General features: G+C 35.4%; 1 long non-coding RNA gene across 1 annotated transcript; it reads right to left on the bottom strand.

Annotated features, from left to right (window-relative positions):
- Positions 1–327: 327 nt before the first annotated feature.
- On the bottom strand, positions 328–12,730 carry LOC148617887 (uncharacterized). The gene is made up of 2 exons (XR_015921936.1): positions 12,569–12,730; positions 328–647 (listed from the first exon to the last, which is right to left on the bottom strand). It is a non-coding gene; the product is annotated as an uncharacterized LOC148617887 (long non-coding RNA).
- Between the last annotated feature and the right edge of the window lie 3,224 nt (positions 12,731–15,954).

Consider the following 15,954-nt stretch of genomic DNA (forward strand, 5'->3'; position numbering starts at 1 on the left):
TACAATTGTTGATTTGAAGACAGGACTGATGTCCGAACTACAACTATTAAATTTAAAAGTTTCCTTTTATTTTCTTTTTCAGTATATCTATGTGTTTCCATTTCTCAGTCATTGTAAAACCAAATAAAATATTTCAAGTGTTTGGACGGTGATTTCATTTTGGTTCGGAGCTGTTTTTCCCTCAAAATTATTTTGAGTTTATTGTGCTTCTCTGCTAAATTGTTTTTTTTTCAGGTTGGTGTGAACTATAAGCACCTTTTTTTTTTGTTTTGTTTTGTTTTGTTTTTTTTACGAAAAGTCGATGAAATTAATATAAATATTCATATTATATTTTTTAACAAAAATTACCAATACAATAAATTTATTAAAGTTTAGCATTACAATATAAGTCAAAAACATCTTATAGAATGTTTTAAATTTTAAACAGTGCTTTCTACGACATTGTCATTTAGTCTTTTTGTTATTGCAATATTTAGTTTTGCATTCCTTCTTTGATTCTTGAGACTTTATTTTTTCGCAATACCCACATAACATATCCAACATTTTTGGTAGTAATTTTTCCGGAGGCTGAATTGGACTGGCAGACCTTTTTACAATTTTGTCTCTTGAACTGAGTCGATCTGAAATTCTCATGTGATGGAAGGCTTCTGCAATATAAATAAAAAATAAATTGATAAGTTCAGATAATTGTAATGAATGGTTGTTCAGGAGGCACTAGTATTTTCCTTCTTTGTCAACTCAATACACCACACAATCTTGTTAGCACCTCCTGTATAAGAAAAAAATGAGTCTTTTTAAACAAACTTGCAGAAAAAGTATAGTATTCAACTAAAAGGTTGCATGATTATTCAAAGTGCCTACTCAGATTATATGCGCCAAAACATTTGATCCTGTGATGAATTTCAGTAAAAATGTACTTGGTTCAGGCGTCAACAATAACAAAAGTAACATAGAGTGTTGCAGATGTATCGACAAAGTTTTTTTAAGTTTAAAGGGAAGATGTAAGTGAACGGTGGACAAAAGGAACAACTAGATCTCGGCCGGGAATATCAAAAGTTTAAGTTTTTTTTAAACACGGATCACCAATCTAATCAAAATTAGACCTATCAATTGTTTCATTCAGTCAGTGCATGTACAATCTAACAACATTTCATTCTTCTTTTTGTTCAGATGACCTTTTCAGTATCCTCTGGTTGTTTTTTTTTTTTTTTTGCTTTGGTTAATGCTTTCAAAAACATGAAAGATGAAATGATTGGCTAATCAGGAAGGTCATCTGAACAGAACGTGGAATGGAGTGTTGTAAAATCTCACATGCAGTGACTGAATGGAACAATTGATAGATCTAGCTTTGATCAGATTGACGGATCACGTACTAACAATACCTTATTTTCTTCTTTTTGGTGACATGTTGATTTTTTTTCATGTGAATGTTTGCACACAGAGTATGTCAAAAAGTGCAATAGACTTGTAAAAGACATGGCAATGTCGTGAATGAATGAATGAATACTTGATTGCATCAGCAAACAATGCTATAGCATATAAACACAATATACATATACGACAAATATGACAGAGAACAACAATGTGTATTATAATAGCAATGATTTATATCTAAATGTAGTGAAAATATAAAATAACTTCAAATAATTCGAGCCCTTAGTTTCCAAGCATATTAACATAGTTTTTTTAACTGCATGATTGATCATGCGTGTAAAAAAAATATTTAAGTTCATGAGTAGTAGGCCACGAACAATAATATTAAGGTAAAAAATGACATCTCAACGACCTAAATGTAGGACATGTCAAAATGATATGATATTCAACTTCTATGCAATTCATTTAACAGCAGTTATAGATACTATTATATCTAGGAATATTGTCATATTTTCCAGTTTCACTACACAATTTCAAAGTACCACTACGCAATTTGGTTAATAATACAATATTATAACCATAATATAAATAATTATTTTTATAAAAAGTCAACTTTATATGAGCAATAAAAAGATAATTTTGCACAGTTTACTGCACTAAATCGTGGCCTGTTTACCATGAAATCAAAAGCCGATTTGCTAAGTAAGTAAATGATTGGAGAAACTTAATGCTTTATCTCGACTTAAGTCAAATCTTATTGTACATGTTGTATTCTCCTGAATACTATACCATTTTTGTATATGAATTTTGTCTCATATTTTGCCTTCATATTTTACTTTACACTGTCCTTCTACAAATATACTTGTTAAGGGCTTTCCCTACATGGAAAAGACCTTATTGTTTTTCTAATGTTTTTTAATTATTATTCTTTCGTCATTTGCAAAATTTTCTTTGACATGCTCTCCCCATTCATCTTTCAAGATATCATTACAAAATTTGGACCATCGATAGAGCTCATTAAGAACTTTTATAATATTACCTTTTGAAGAATTCCATAATCATTTTTTAGAAGTTATCGCCCTTTTATTGTCGTTTGTTTTTAACATGGTCTCCCGAACACGTTTGTAAGTTATCGTGACCATATTTGGTGAACATATAAGGGTCATCATGTTCAATTGGGAAATGGCCCTGCTAAGGATTTCATTATCATCTTTAAGAGTTATGTCCCTTTAAAACAATTTCTTCCATTCCCTAATATCTTGAAAACCATAAAGGTTACGATAAATCTGGAAACGTTTTCATGTACATAAGCAGACTACCAAATTAATAAACATGAATTTGTATTTTGTTATCAAAGCATACGGGAGTTATATCCCTTGAAATATCATACTAAAGTTTTAAAAATTAATATTTCGAGAACCGCAAGTTGTAGAGACATGGGTTCAATGATTTTGGATCCATGTGACCTTTCATTTGCATTCCAGGTCAAAGGTCACAGAGTGCTATTTATTCCCTTCCAACATTTACTTTGACACGGCCCTGTGTAGTCATCTTTAAAGATGTCATTGCAAAATTTGGACCATCGATAGATCTCATTTTGGACATTTACAGAATAACCCCATGAAGAATTTCATCATCCATTGTAGAAGTTATCTCCCGCTTATTAAGGTCTTATCAACATGGTCAACATGCTCCCCATAACTAATTTTTCAGGATATCGTTATCATACTTGGTGAACATGTAGATGTCATTATTTTTCTATAAGAAAATGACCCTGCTAAGGATTTCATTATCATCTTTAAGAGTTATGTCCCCTTAAACCAATATCTTACAATTTCTCATATCTTGAAAGCGTAATCAAGGGGACCAAGGTTATAGCGGTAATCAAAAGAATGTAATCCAGGGACTAAGACCAGACATGGAAAACAGACACACACAACAAAGAACATAAAGTAACTAAAATCATACATACAAAGTAACAAAAGCAAATGAGCAACTCTGACTCCACTAAAAACTGGGAGCATGGACCAGGTGCACAGGTAGGGTAAGCGTCCATAATAGATAGAATCAATCTAAAAACTGTTTCATATACACAAGTCAAACACCTTATGAAGATACATCAACATGTATTTTATTATCAAACCATACAGGAGTTATATCCCTTGAAATATCATACTTAAGATTTATATTTCGAGAACCGGAAGTTGTGGAAAAATGGGACTTTCATTAATGATCTTTGGTCCATGTGACCTTTCATTTGCATCCAAGGTCAAAGGTCATAGAGTGCTAGAAGGCTTTTTCACTGCAAATTACAGGTCTTGATATTAAGAAAACAATAAGAGATAAGTGCATACATACACCGTATGAAATGACCCTCTCAATAAGCCCTACATTTTGAGACATTATTTACAACTGTCAGACCGTCTGTTCAAAAGTTATGACAATTTAAATGTTTTGCAGAATCTGGTTTGTGACCTTGACAAAAATGTATGGCCTTGACCTTGTAAGTTTTTTCAATGTCATGTAATTCTAGGACTTGTGGTGGTAGTTTCGTGTCTCTACGACTTCCGGTTCTGGAGTTTGTTATTGCATCATTTTTTGATAATCATTGGGCTCAAAATGAGCTTCAGAGTTGCCATAATTGTATGGGAATTTGTTGCTCATGTTCTGCAAATTATCATACAGTTTTCAGATTTGAGATATTAAATTTTGAGAGCGTGCGTATATATTTTATAATCCACAACAGACACACAAATGGTCATTCCACGGAATGAAAGATCTGCCCAAGTACAACTGTTTGACAAAATACCAAGGACCAATATAAAAAAAAACCAATGATACTACTACAACTTAAAATGTTCAATTGGTTTGATATATTTAATCAATACCTATTTATAGATTTGATATTGCATCATTTTTTTTTCAATTTCGTCGAAGGGGGTCATGTGATATATATCTGTGATATATATCATTTTGAAGGTCTAAATGAGCACATTTAAAAAAATCAGCAGAATTTCAACCATGATAAGTCATATATGTTCAAATAGTAGGGTCATTAAGTGCAAAAATTTAAAGTTCTTAGAAGGTAAGGTTGCTGCATATCCAATGAAAGGTCTTAAAGCGTACATCCGAAATATCGATGTTTTGTCTCGAAATAAATGAATTGGGTGAGGTCAATGAGTGCAAAACTTAGTTGTTATATAGTTAGGCTGTCGCATATCAATATAAAGATCATGATGTGTACATCTCAAATTTCAATTTTTATACAGAAAAAGAACCCAGTTGGGGTTAATAAGTACAAAATTCTAAAGTTACAGAAAGTAGGGTTGTTGTATATCTAAGGAAAGGTCGTCGAGTTTACATTATAAAAATCATGATGGAAACATCGACAATTGTATTTGACAAGGTCACCAAGAAGTCAAACTGTTGTAGAAGTTTAGCATTGTATGTATCAAACAAAATGTCTTACAAAGAGAAAGTTTTCAAGGGAAAGACCTTTCAATTGTTTAACAAACAATTGACATACTAGTTTAAAAACACCAATTTTCAAAGTACCGCCAAAACCTATGCACATTAACATGCAAATTAAACCTTGTACTATTATTGTCATGATGGAGTGGTATATGGAAATGTACGTTTAGGAATCGTCATACCGTGATTTGAGTGAGAAACAGGGTATAGATAATATCCAAAGTCAAAACAAGAAACAAACAAAACAAAAACAAAAACAGACAAAGGGTATCAATAACACAAATTAAACAACACAAAATACATAAAAATAATAATAAATAAGCAATCCGAATTCCTCTAAACAGGAGGGGGTATGGAAAGTATGAACTGGTAGACTAAACATCTTTTGCTTACATTACTTGAAAATTGTCCGATGTCCAATGACCGGATGGTACGTATCCAATCTTATAAGTACCCTATTTCTGGTTCTTGGTCCTTTTCTCCCTCTATCATGATCTGGCATTATCTTCAACAGCATTCAATATTGTTTTGAAATTAAGTTTCCAACTGAGGCGTTGTGGTTCTCTGAATTTTAGGAACTATTTCGCGTAAGAGTTCATTCTCAATGATATTCAAATCACTAGTGATTACATGTCCAGAAGGATTGCAATTAAAGAGAGAAGACGCACAGCCACACATCAGAGGTGACTTTAAATATTACTCAATATTTAAATTCAGCAATGTCTTTTTATGGTTGGAAATTTTATTATGTATTGTCTTAGTATAGCTGTAAAAGACAATAGGAACAGATTGATTTTTGAAATAGTGTTGAATTTTGGAAACTACCTGCTGATTTTTGTAGCATCTATACCCCTGTTGGAATATGGAATATGGATGAAATTCCGATTCTAATCTTGAGGAGGTCCATATTAAACAGGTTTAAAAAGACGGAATTTGGCCCCGTCAGATTTAATAGTGGACAATCTGTATTTCATAAAAAAAGGTCGGCACCTCCTTCGTCGAGTGCGAAATCTCTAAGACCTTTCAGATTTGTTCTAAAGTAATGAAAACCTAAAAGTTGTTGTAAATTAGACAAAAAGTGATTACATCTGTTTGAAAGAAAATATACTGTAATATGATTGACCCTGTGATTTTTTTTCCATAGGCTTCCGTCGTCTTTGGCCATGGCTACGTTTATTTCTGGGAAAGATGTTAAACTATGTCATTACATTGATTTCACTGTTACAATTTTATTTGTTAACTCTCAAAAGGGATAGGACACAAGTTTTACCAACTGATGAAGTCTTCTCCCATCAATAATATACAATGCACATATAAGAACATTAGAACATTGAGGGCACGCATAAAATCTTCATGAATATTAATAAAGACAATTCTGAATTAGATTTTACAAGACAATGAAGAAAAAAGAAGAGCAAAAGGAAAAACAACAGTACAATGAAAAATAAATAAATAAAAAAAAAACAAAAACACCTAAGTTTCCGAAATATATGTACAAATTGAAGAGAAATATAAAGTGGACGGGTGGAAGCGCTGTTGTTGTTTGACACTTGTTTTACCTCCATAATAATACTAGGTCAGGATACTTTTTGACCTTTTAATAAATATGAAGACACTATCAAAAATAAGTATATTTTCTTCGTTCTTTAGACCAGTACTGCTCCTGGTAAGCAGTGAAACATCCATTCTTAAAGGAATTAATCGTAAACTCTGGAATAGTGTAATACGGTTTTCTGTATATTTTTTTGTATTCGAAAAAAAAATGGTAGACACTTTCAATTGAAGCACCGCAACTACACGCAGGATCAGCTACAATATGGACTTTGTGTAAATCGTAGTTGAGGAAAGACGCAGAACATCGTAGCTGGGTCAAACAGATATTTAATTTACGAGCACCGTAATGTTTTGTTTGTTTTGTTTGTTGGGGTTTAACATCCGAGCAGCAATATTTCAGCTATATTCAGACGATGAACATGAAATTGATGACAAAATGAACATGAAATGATGACGAAATGAAAAAGGGATGGGACACAAGGCAATAGGGTCGACAAATTTTGATTGCCACTGGAAATTGGGAGAGATGGTTAGAGTCGGGCAATTTAGCCTCCTGTGGCGGAGCCCTATTGTTCCTACTCCGGGAGAATACCACAGTACGGTTCTTTAACGTGCGAGGAACGTGACATCTTTCCCAACACGGTGCACCACTATGGTTTGCGGTCAGGTTTTCCGTATTATAGCCTGACAACCACAGCATGTACACACCAGGGGTACCCCATTCCACCACCTTGGGCACACAACCCAGTTTCTCTGTGGGCAGAGCGCCCTAGCCCCCGGCTAAGGTTCTGAGCACTATTTAGTCGCCTTTTACGACAAGCTTAGCGCTGCTGCAGGCCTATTCTTTTAACACCCGGACCTGCACTGGGAAGCACCGTAATTAAAATATTTACCATCATCAGAGAATGTTACTCAAAGAAGCTTATGAGTAGCTGTATTTTGTATTTGCACCCCATTAAATGAAACAGTAAAAGGCTCCTGTAATTCATTATTAGAAAACAGCATCATCTCAGTTTTATCTGGGTTAAATGACATAAGCCATTTAGAGGACCAATCATTCAATTCTCTTAAATCGTTGTTTTTTATGTCTTCAAGACTGGAATTGGAGTAACCCAAAGACGTATCATCTGCAAACAATCTAGTTAGAGAAGATAATTTATCCCCGATATCATTTATATATATATATATATATATATATATATATACAACGTCTCAGAATGTGACGACTCTATTCGCTACACTTCTCCATCGGATCAAATTGATACAGAGAAGATAACGTAAACTTATAGAAGGGTCTGAAAAATTCCCAACGATGTTAGAACTGTCAAATTTGCGATGCAAATTTTTATTGGTCGTTCCCTCCGCGGGACTCGAACTCGTACCGCTGTGACATCTATGGCAACACCACCTGCACTAAATCCAGCGCCCTAGACCACTCGACCAGCTAGGCTATATTAAAATATAGCTTTCGCTGGCCGGGTCATTCCTCCTCGTAGGATTAATCTAGGGCTGTAATTAGTACACGATGTATGGTAGTACGGGACAGTTCATCTAGGTGTTATTATGTAGGATAGAGGATCAAATTAATATATATATAAACGTCTAAATATGTTTAACATCACCAGAAGATGGTAAAATTTAAATCTTCCTCAGCATAAAACTATATGAGCATAAAACTCACAAAACTTAACGAGCATAAAATTCACAAATTTCAAGATCAAAACAGATTCAGAAGCTGAATCTCGTACGCTGTGGGTGATTGTACCTTTATCAATGGCTCACATAAGCAACTGATGAGGAGCCTGAATGAAAATAACAAAGAGGGTCTTTTTATCACAGTTGCAATTAACTGTGGAAAACAACTTAAAAAAATAAAAAGTTCAAATATAGTAGTACGGCGTATTGATGTATAGCAAGTAGTGCTGTACCAGCCTTAGACCAAGACCTAAAAATGAATTATTTTTTCTCGTTAATTCCATCTGGAGAAGTTGTTTGCAATTTCTTCATCCAAAAGCTTTCCCGAGATACTCTTTTACATTTTGACCAGTTTTTATTATGTTCTATGATCGTCACAACAATGGAGATCCTCCTGGGTGTGTCCGGCAGATCCAAGATGGCGACTTAGAGGGAGGTCTGGTTTGCATTTGTAGTCACTGCGATGACCATTCATACGCCTGTTGAAAGGTTGTTCTGTTTCGCCAACGTACTGCATACCACATCGGCACTGGAGAAGGTAAATGGTATTTTCGGTTTTGCAAGTTACGTCGCAAAAAATGGCAAATTCCTTTTCAATGCAGTAGCTTTTAAAAGTTTTGGTGTGCAGCATCTGGGTACAGGTCTTACATCTCTTATCTGCACATGGTCGACACTGGCCCGTTGTATTTTGTTTGGGCTGAGATGAAATCTCTGCTCTTGCTAGGGCATCTCTTAGGCTCCTAGGTCTACGGAATGCCAGGACCGGGGCCCCGGAAAGAGCTTGGAGACCTTTGGATATTTTTGAATGTCTTTCCAATTTGAATGCAGTAACTGCGAGAGTTTCCCAAAGGCTGGATGGTATGTAAGCACAAAAGGGACCTTTTTGTTCTTTTTCTTATGTTTGTACTCGAGGAGATCTTTACGGCTGATTTTGTTAGCACGTTCAAATCCCCGATCTATGTCTGTTGATTTATAGCCACGCGATAACAAATGACCACGGAGTTCATCTAGACGTTTGTTGGTGGTATCGTCAGAAGAAAAAATACGTCGAATTCGAAGTGCCTGACTGTATGGTATGCTTTTAGTACAATGTTTTGGATGACAACTATTGGGAGATAAGTATTGGTGACTATCAGTTGGTTTGCTGTGAAGATCCATGGACATTTCCCCGTCTTTTACAAACGTAGCAGTATTCAAAAATGTGATTTTAGTGTCAGAAATTTCATGGGTGAATTTGATTGATGGATGAACATTGTTGGCATGTGTGATAAAATTGTCTAAATTTTGTTTCGACTCAGTCCATTTCATGTCAACATCATCGATGAATCGAAACCAACAGAGGGGTTTCGACAAAGATGGTGAGATTATTTGATTTTCTAATTCACCCATGAAGATGTTAGCGTACGAAGGAGCCATTTTCGTTCCCATAGCTGTACCATTGATTTGGAGGTAGTGTTCATCGTTGAAAGTGAAGTTGTTACACTTCAAAACTAAAGTGAGTAAATTAACTAGGCAGTCGGTAGGGGGGTCCAAAATATCTCGTGATTCCCAAGCTTCTCTGCAGGCTTCTATACCGTCATCGTGTGGGATATTAGTATAGAGTGAAGTGACATCAAGGGAGACCAGAAGTGTTTCGGGAGGTAAAGGATTCATTGATTCCATTTTCCTCAGATAGTCCGTGGTGTCTTTTAAATATGACGGGAGCTTTTGAACAAGGGGTCGGAGATGGTAATCCACAAATTCAGATTTTTTTTCGGTTGGGTGACTATTAGCAGAAACTATGAGTCGTCCAGGGATATCTTTTTTGTAAATTTTAGGTAGAAGGTAAAACGTCCGGGTCTTGGATCCTCTGGTTTTAAGTATTCGAACTGTTCTTCTATAATGCTGCCGTTCTTGAACATTTTGTTCAGTTCTGAAGTGATTTTTTCACTGAAAGATTTAGTAGGGTCACTGGGTAGCTTTTTATAAAATCTTTCATCCGAAAGTTGACGCATAGCTTCTGAGATGTAATTATTTTTATCCGTAACTACTATGGGGCTGCCTTTGTCTGCTGGTTTTAGAACTATATTGTCACGGTTTTTCAACGACTGTATTGCTTTTTTCTCATCGGGCGTAATGTTGAAGAAAGATGGAATGTAGTTGTTGGATAAGTGCTTGATATCTGATTTTATTTTGTCAATGACATTTTCTAGCGTGCCACATTTATTTGATTTAGGAGCCCATTGATTTTTCTTTTTGAATTTTCGAGTGTATATATCACTTTCTTCATGGTCGGAGTCAGAACTGTCAGGGTCCATATCTTGGTCTTCATGTTTGTTAGCAAAATGTTCTTTGAGCCTGAGGGATCTAGCAAATTTATCTAGGTCATCTTCAAGTTGAACTTCATCTATATTGTTAGGGGTGGGACAGAAATTCAAACCTTTAGATAAAATCCTGGTTTCAGTTTCAGAGAGAGTAAAAGATGAGAAGTTGACAATTGTCGTGGTGGAAATTCGTTTCAAGTTAGATTTTCTCTTAAATCTGCGTTTACGACACTTTTTAGACGCAGTTTTGTCCTGTGACAAAATAGTATGTGCTTCTATATTGTTAAAGATGTTTACGCCGTCTCGTGTGAATTTGTGAAGTTGTTTACTTCTTAATTTCTTGGATTGAATAGCTCGGATTTCGACTAATCGTCTCTGAATATTACAAAGTTTAAGATCAGATAGAAAAGAATGAGCATTTTTAAGTAAATTTTGATGAGATATGTTGAAATTAGCTAGTTGATGCTTAGCTTCTTGATATAATAAATCAACCAGACTCAAAAAACCTTTAAAAAGAATGTTATTCCATCTGTGATGAAATCTATTGGATTTTTCTCCAGTGGTAAGGGGGAAAGCCTTAAGTCTTAGGCCTCTAGGAATAATTCCTTGATGTAAATATGTTTCTAAATTAGATATATGATGCTCAGTTTTGATCATTTTCAGAGTCAGAGTCCTAAATTTGTTGAAATAATATTGGAATTGCATATTAAGAATGATTGGATCGTGTCTTTAAACACGATACAGACTAGAAAGTAAAAAATAATAATAAAACCCATGAAATTTCTGACACTAAAATCACATTTTTGGATACTACTACGTTTGTAAAAGACGGGGAAATGTCCATGGATCTTCACAGCAAACCAACTGATAGTCACCAATACTTATCTCCCAATAGTTGTCATCCAAAACAGGGCCCCGGTCCTGGCATTCCGTAGACCTAGGAGCCTCATCTCAGCCCAAACAAAATACAACGGGCCAGTGTCAACCATGTGCAGATAAGAGATGTAAGACCTGTACCCAGATGCTGCACACCAAAACTTTTAAAAGCTACTGCACTGGAAAGGAATTTGCCATTTTATGCGACGTAACTTGCAAAACCGAAAATACCATTTACCTTCTCCAGTGCCGATGTGGTATGCAGTACGTTGGCGAAACAGAACAACCTTTCAACAGGCGTATGAATGGTCATCGCAGTGACTACAAATGCAAACCAGACCTCCCTCTAAGTCGCCATCTTGGATCTGCCGGACACACCCAGGAGGATCTCCATTGTTGTGACGATCATAGAACATAATAAAAACTGGTCAAAATGTAAAAGAGTATCTCGGGAAAGCTTTTGGATGAAGAAATTGCAAACAACTTCTCCAGATGGAATTAACGAGAAAAAATAATTCATTTTTAGGTCTTGGTCTAAGGCTGGTACAGCACTACTTGCTATACATCAATACGCCGTACTACTATATTTGGACTTTTTATTTTTTTAAATTGTTTTCCACATTTAATTGCAACTTTGATAAAAAGACCCTCTTTGTTATTTTCATTCAGGCTCCTCATCAGTTGCTTATGTGAGCCATTGATAAAGGTACAATCACCCACAGCGTACGCGATTCAGCTTCTGAATCTGTTTTGATCTTGAACTTTGTGAGTTTTATGCTCGTTAAGTTTTGTGAGTTTTATGCTCATATAGTTTTATGAGTTTTATGCTGAGGAAGGATATCAGTTATCCGAAATATTCAATTTAAATTTTACCATCTTCTGTTGATGTTAGACATTTATATTATATTTAGACGTTTATTTAATTTATTGTTATGTTTCGCATCGTTTTTAACGATCCATCACCCTGTAAGAGTGATTGTTGACTATTATTTAGACGATTATATACATATATCTAGAACAGTAGCGGTGCTGTACGGTTTGCTGTTATGAAATGATTGTAGAGAGCCCGATATTTCATAACGAATATTCATACGGCTCCTCAATATTTGTTCAGTATCACAAACGTATAATAAATCATATTAAGTACACTCAATACCGTAAATGAAATCTTTAAATTTGTTCGGTAAAGCCAAATTATGTGTATTTTGTGTCTTTGCAAGCAGTTTTTGTCGACACAAGTCAGTGATATCATCCCTTGAGTCGTATTCCTACATATGGTTGATAAGTTAACCTACCTGTTTTTTCCTGTAAAACGATTAAAACTAGCAAGTATCCCAGCAACTTTGCTTTAACGTTTTCCATATCAGAAACACTATTCTATATGTTCTTTCTGACAACTCGTACTACCGAGTGACAGGAAACAAAATAACATCGTGGGATTATTTCGTTTTTGTAAAGTTATATAAATCATGATATGTCTACAGGGGAAACAAGCATTCGTTGTACACATAATATGAACGAATTCTTCTTAATCCGGTATATACATTCTAGGAAAGTTCGTGAGGGTAAAAATGTATACAGTTAAAACTAATGTGGTTATGCAATGTATGTGTCAAGTGCGAGTCCAAGGGCATGCGTACCAGCGTAACCCCCAACCTTAAAATTTGGAAAACAACTTTTTGCATGAAATCTTAATTTTTCATAAATTCTACCCCATGAAACTTCGCTAGAAATAACTTCTATTTATGCCCCCTCCCCCAACCTGAAATACTAGTTCCGCCCCTAATACTTGTAAAATTTATATATACATGTATACATATTTAACTTCTCAGAATGTGACGACTCTATTCGCTACACTCGAATCAAATTGATGCAGGGAAGATAAAATAATCATAGAAGGATCTGAAAAATTCTCTACGATGTTGGAACTGTCCAGTTTGCAATTTTTGGTCGTTCCCTCCGCGGACTTGAACCCGTACCGTTGTGACATCTATGGCAACACCGCCTGTACGAAGTCCAGCGCCCTGGACCACTCGGCCAGCTAGGCTACATAAAAATATAGCTTTCGCTGATAGGGTAATTCCTCCTCGTACGATTAATCTAGACTTCGCTGGACTTCGTGCAGGCGGTGTTGCCATAAATGTCATAGCGGTTTGGGTTCGAGTCCCGCGGAGAGAACGACCAAAAATTTGCATCGCAAAGTTGACAGTTCTAACATCGTTTGGGAATTTTTCAGACCCTTCCATATATATATATATATGTTATATCAGGAGTCGTCACATTCTGAGACGCTGTATATATATATTCTAGGGCATATGACAGTCCAGATGGAATGGTGTCTATGGAAATCACTACCCGCAATCAAAAGCGAACACAAATCTGTTTCATGTAAATCAAATAAAATGATGATGTAAGATAATTTGTCTGCTATGGTGCTCCTTGAGTATGTTGGTTTTAAAATGCTGAAGTTAAAGGTGTCGATGTTTTGGCGGGTTTGGAGGACAATTTAGCCTTCCAACCAACCATTGGCATGACTATGGGAACAAAATGTGTGCCACTCTTGACCGATCTTGGGCTATATTCATATGAAGCTAGGTTTTTCACAAAGGCTACAACAGAGGAAGAGAAGTAAAAATTTCAGTTTTCGTTCAAGATGGTGCATTACCTCAGAATAGTCCTCATTAAAGGATTCCTATATTCGACCTATCCAATTAAAGTGACAAATGATACACTTTCTTCTGCTTCATACCTAAACCGACCTTAACCTGTTCATAGATGATACACGACGTTTATGGCAAATGTAATGGTTTTGACTTACCAATCGTATAAACCTCCACTTTCGTTTGACAATAAACTAATAACTGGATTTTACTTACTTGCAATGTGACGGGTTTCTCTTTACCCTTCCGGAGCACTTGATACATTCACTCCCGGTTATTGTGGAAGTTCATATTGCAAGAAGTTTAGTTTTTTTCTGTGGTGTTTTTTTTTTTTTAATCTTCAGTTTTTATATGTAATTGTCTTTTATTCTGTTACCAACATTGTTAATGTGGATTGTTTTTATTTCTTGTTTTCGCGTTTTTGTCATAACTTGGATTCTGATATGTCTGAGTTGTTCTTCTGTTTCGATGCTTTGGTAATAAACGCTCCAATATGGAGATTTCTACTGATATAATCTTGATGCTATTTTGTATCTTCCTTGCGTTTTTTTTTACTTTCAGATATATCTATACAAATGTAAGTCCAAGACTTACAACGTCGTGAGATCAAAAAATGGCATGCCTCATATGACTTAATAATATAATGCACATTATACTCTTTTTCTGTCATCTATATCAATTGTTATAAGCTCTTGTCAATTATCACAGTGATACCATTGAAAACTATAAGAAGGTGTAATTGCATGATTACTGGGGAATATTATCCCGAGTAGAATTTTATATTACACGAGTTTCAAGTTCAAATACATGATACTAGAACCAGTATACCACAGTATTCATGCAGTACCCCTTTTAATGTATGACATGAAATATACTAATAATTCATGAACTTTAGTCACGGACATCACAAATTTTGACTATATTTGCACTAGTGCAATATGGAAATTCATTGCACGCTGACGTTGCATTGCTTTCTATTGGGAAAGTACATTGCTCTACAATAACAACTGAAACCTTTTTTAAAGAAAACGCGAAAAAAGAGACTAAACAAAAAAAAAGAAACACAACCACACACAAAACATAAAAACAAAACGAAGCAAAACAACAACAAGCGACCAAACAAACAAACAAAAAAAAGAAATACAACCACACACACAAAAACAACAAAAAAAAAAAACGAAGCAAAACAACAATAACAGCAACAACAAATATAGAACAATACAGAACAGTGAGGAAACATACTGATTGGTCAAATCATACAAAATCTTCAAGATTTCTTAAGATGATTAAAAACAAAACACTTTTTAATTATAAGCTGCCGCAGTGAAAAAAAATATTTTCAACAAATGAATTAGAGTTTATAAGGCTAATCATAGACCTGTAATTAATCATAGGTCCCTGGGCTAATATTACGTCCCCTGCAGGTCCTGGTGTCAAAATAATAGGCCTGCTACAACGTTAAGCTTGTCGTAAAAGGCGACTAAATAGTGCTCAGACGCCTAGCCGAGGGCTAGGCGCTCTGTCCACAGAGCAACTGGGTTGTGTGACCCAGGTGGTTGAATGGGGGCGTATTAAATGCTGGGGTGTCCGGCCACAATACGGAAAACCTGACCGCCAACCATATTGGGAAAGATGCCACCTACGTTCCTCGCACGTTAAAGAACCCTGCTATTGTATTTGATATTAGTAGGAACCTTTGCGCTCCGCTACAGGAGGCTAAATTGGCCGACCCTACCCATCCCTCCCTTTTTCTGGTGGCAAATAAAATTTGTCGACCCTATTACCCTTTTGTCCCATAATTTTTTTCATCTTATCACCATCATATCATCCCATTTCATGTTCATCGCCTGAATATAGCTGAAATATTGCTGCTCGGGCGTTAAACCCCAACAATCAATCAGCTAATATGACAGGCACTTTACTTATCTTATTTCAAAAGAAAGGATTTATTAATTATTGTCGAACAAGTACCATTGGCTAAATAGGGTATACCATTGTCAGATTCAATAGAAAAATTCAGA

This window comes from Perna viridis, chromosome 5, assembly GCF_037379345.1.
Source record: "Perna viridis isolate PV_CMFRI_1.1 ecotype Kerala chromosome 5, ASM3737934v1, whole genome shotgun sequence".
Lineage (NCBI taxonomy): Eukaryota > Metazoa > Mollusca > Bivalvia > Mytilida > Mytilidae > Perna > Perna viridis.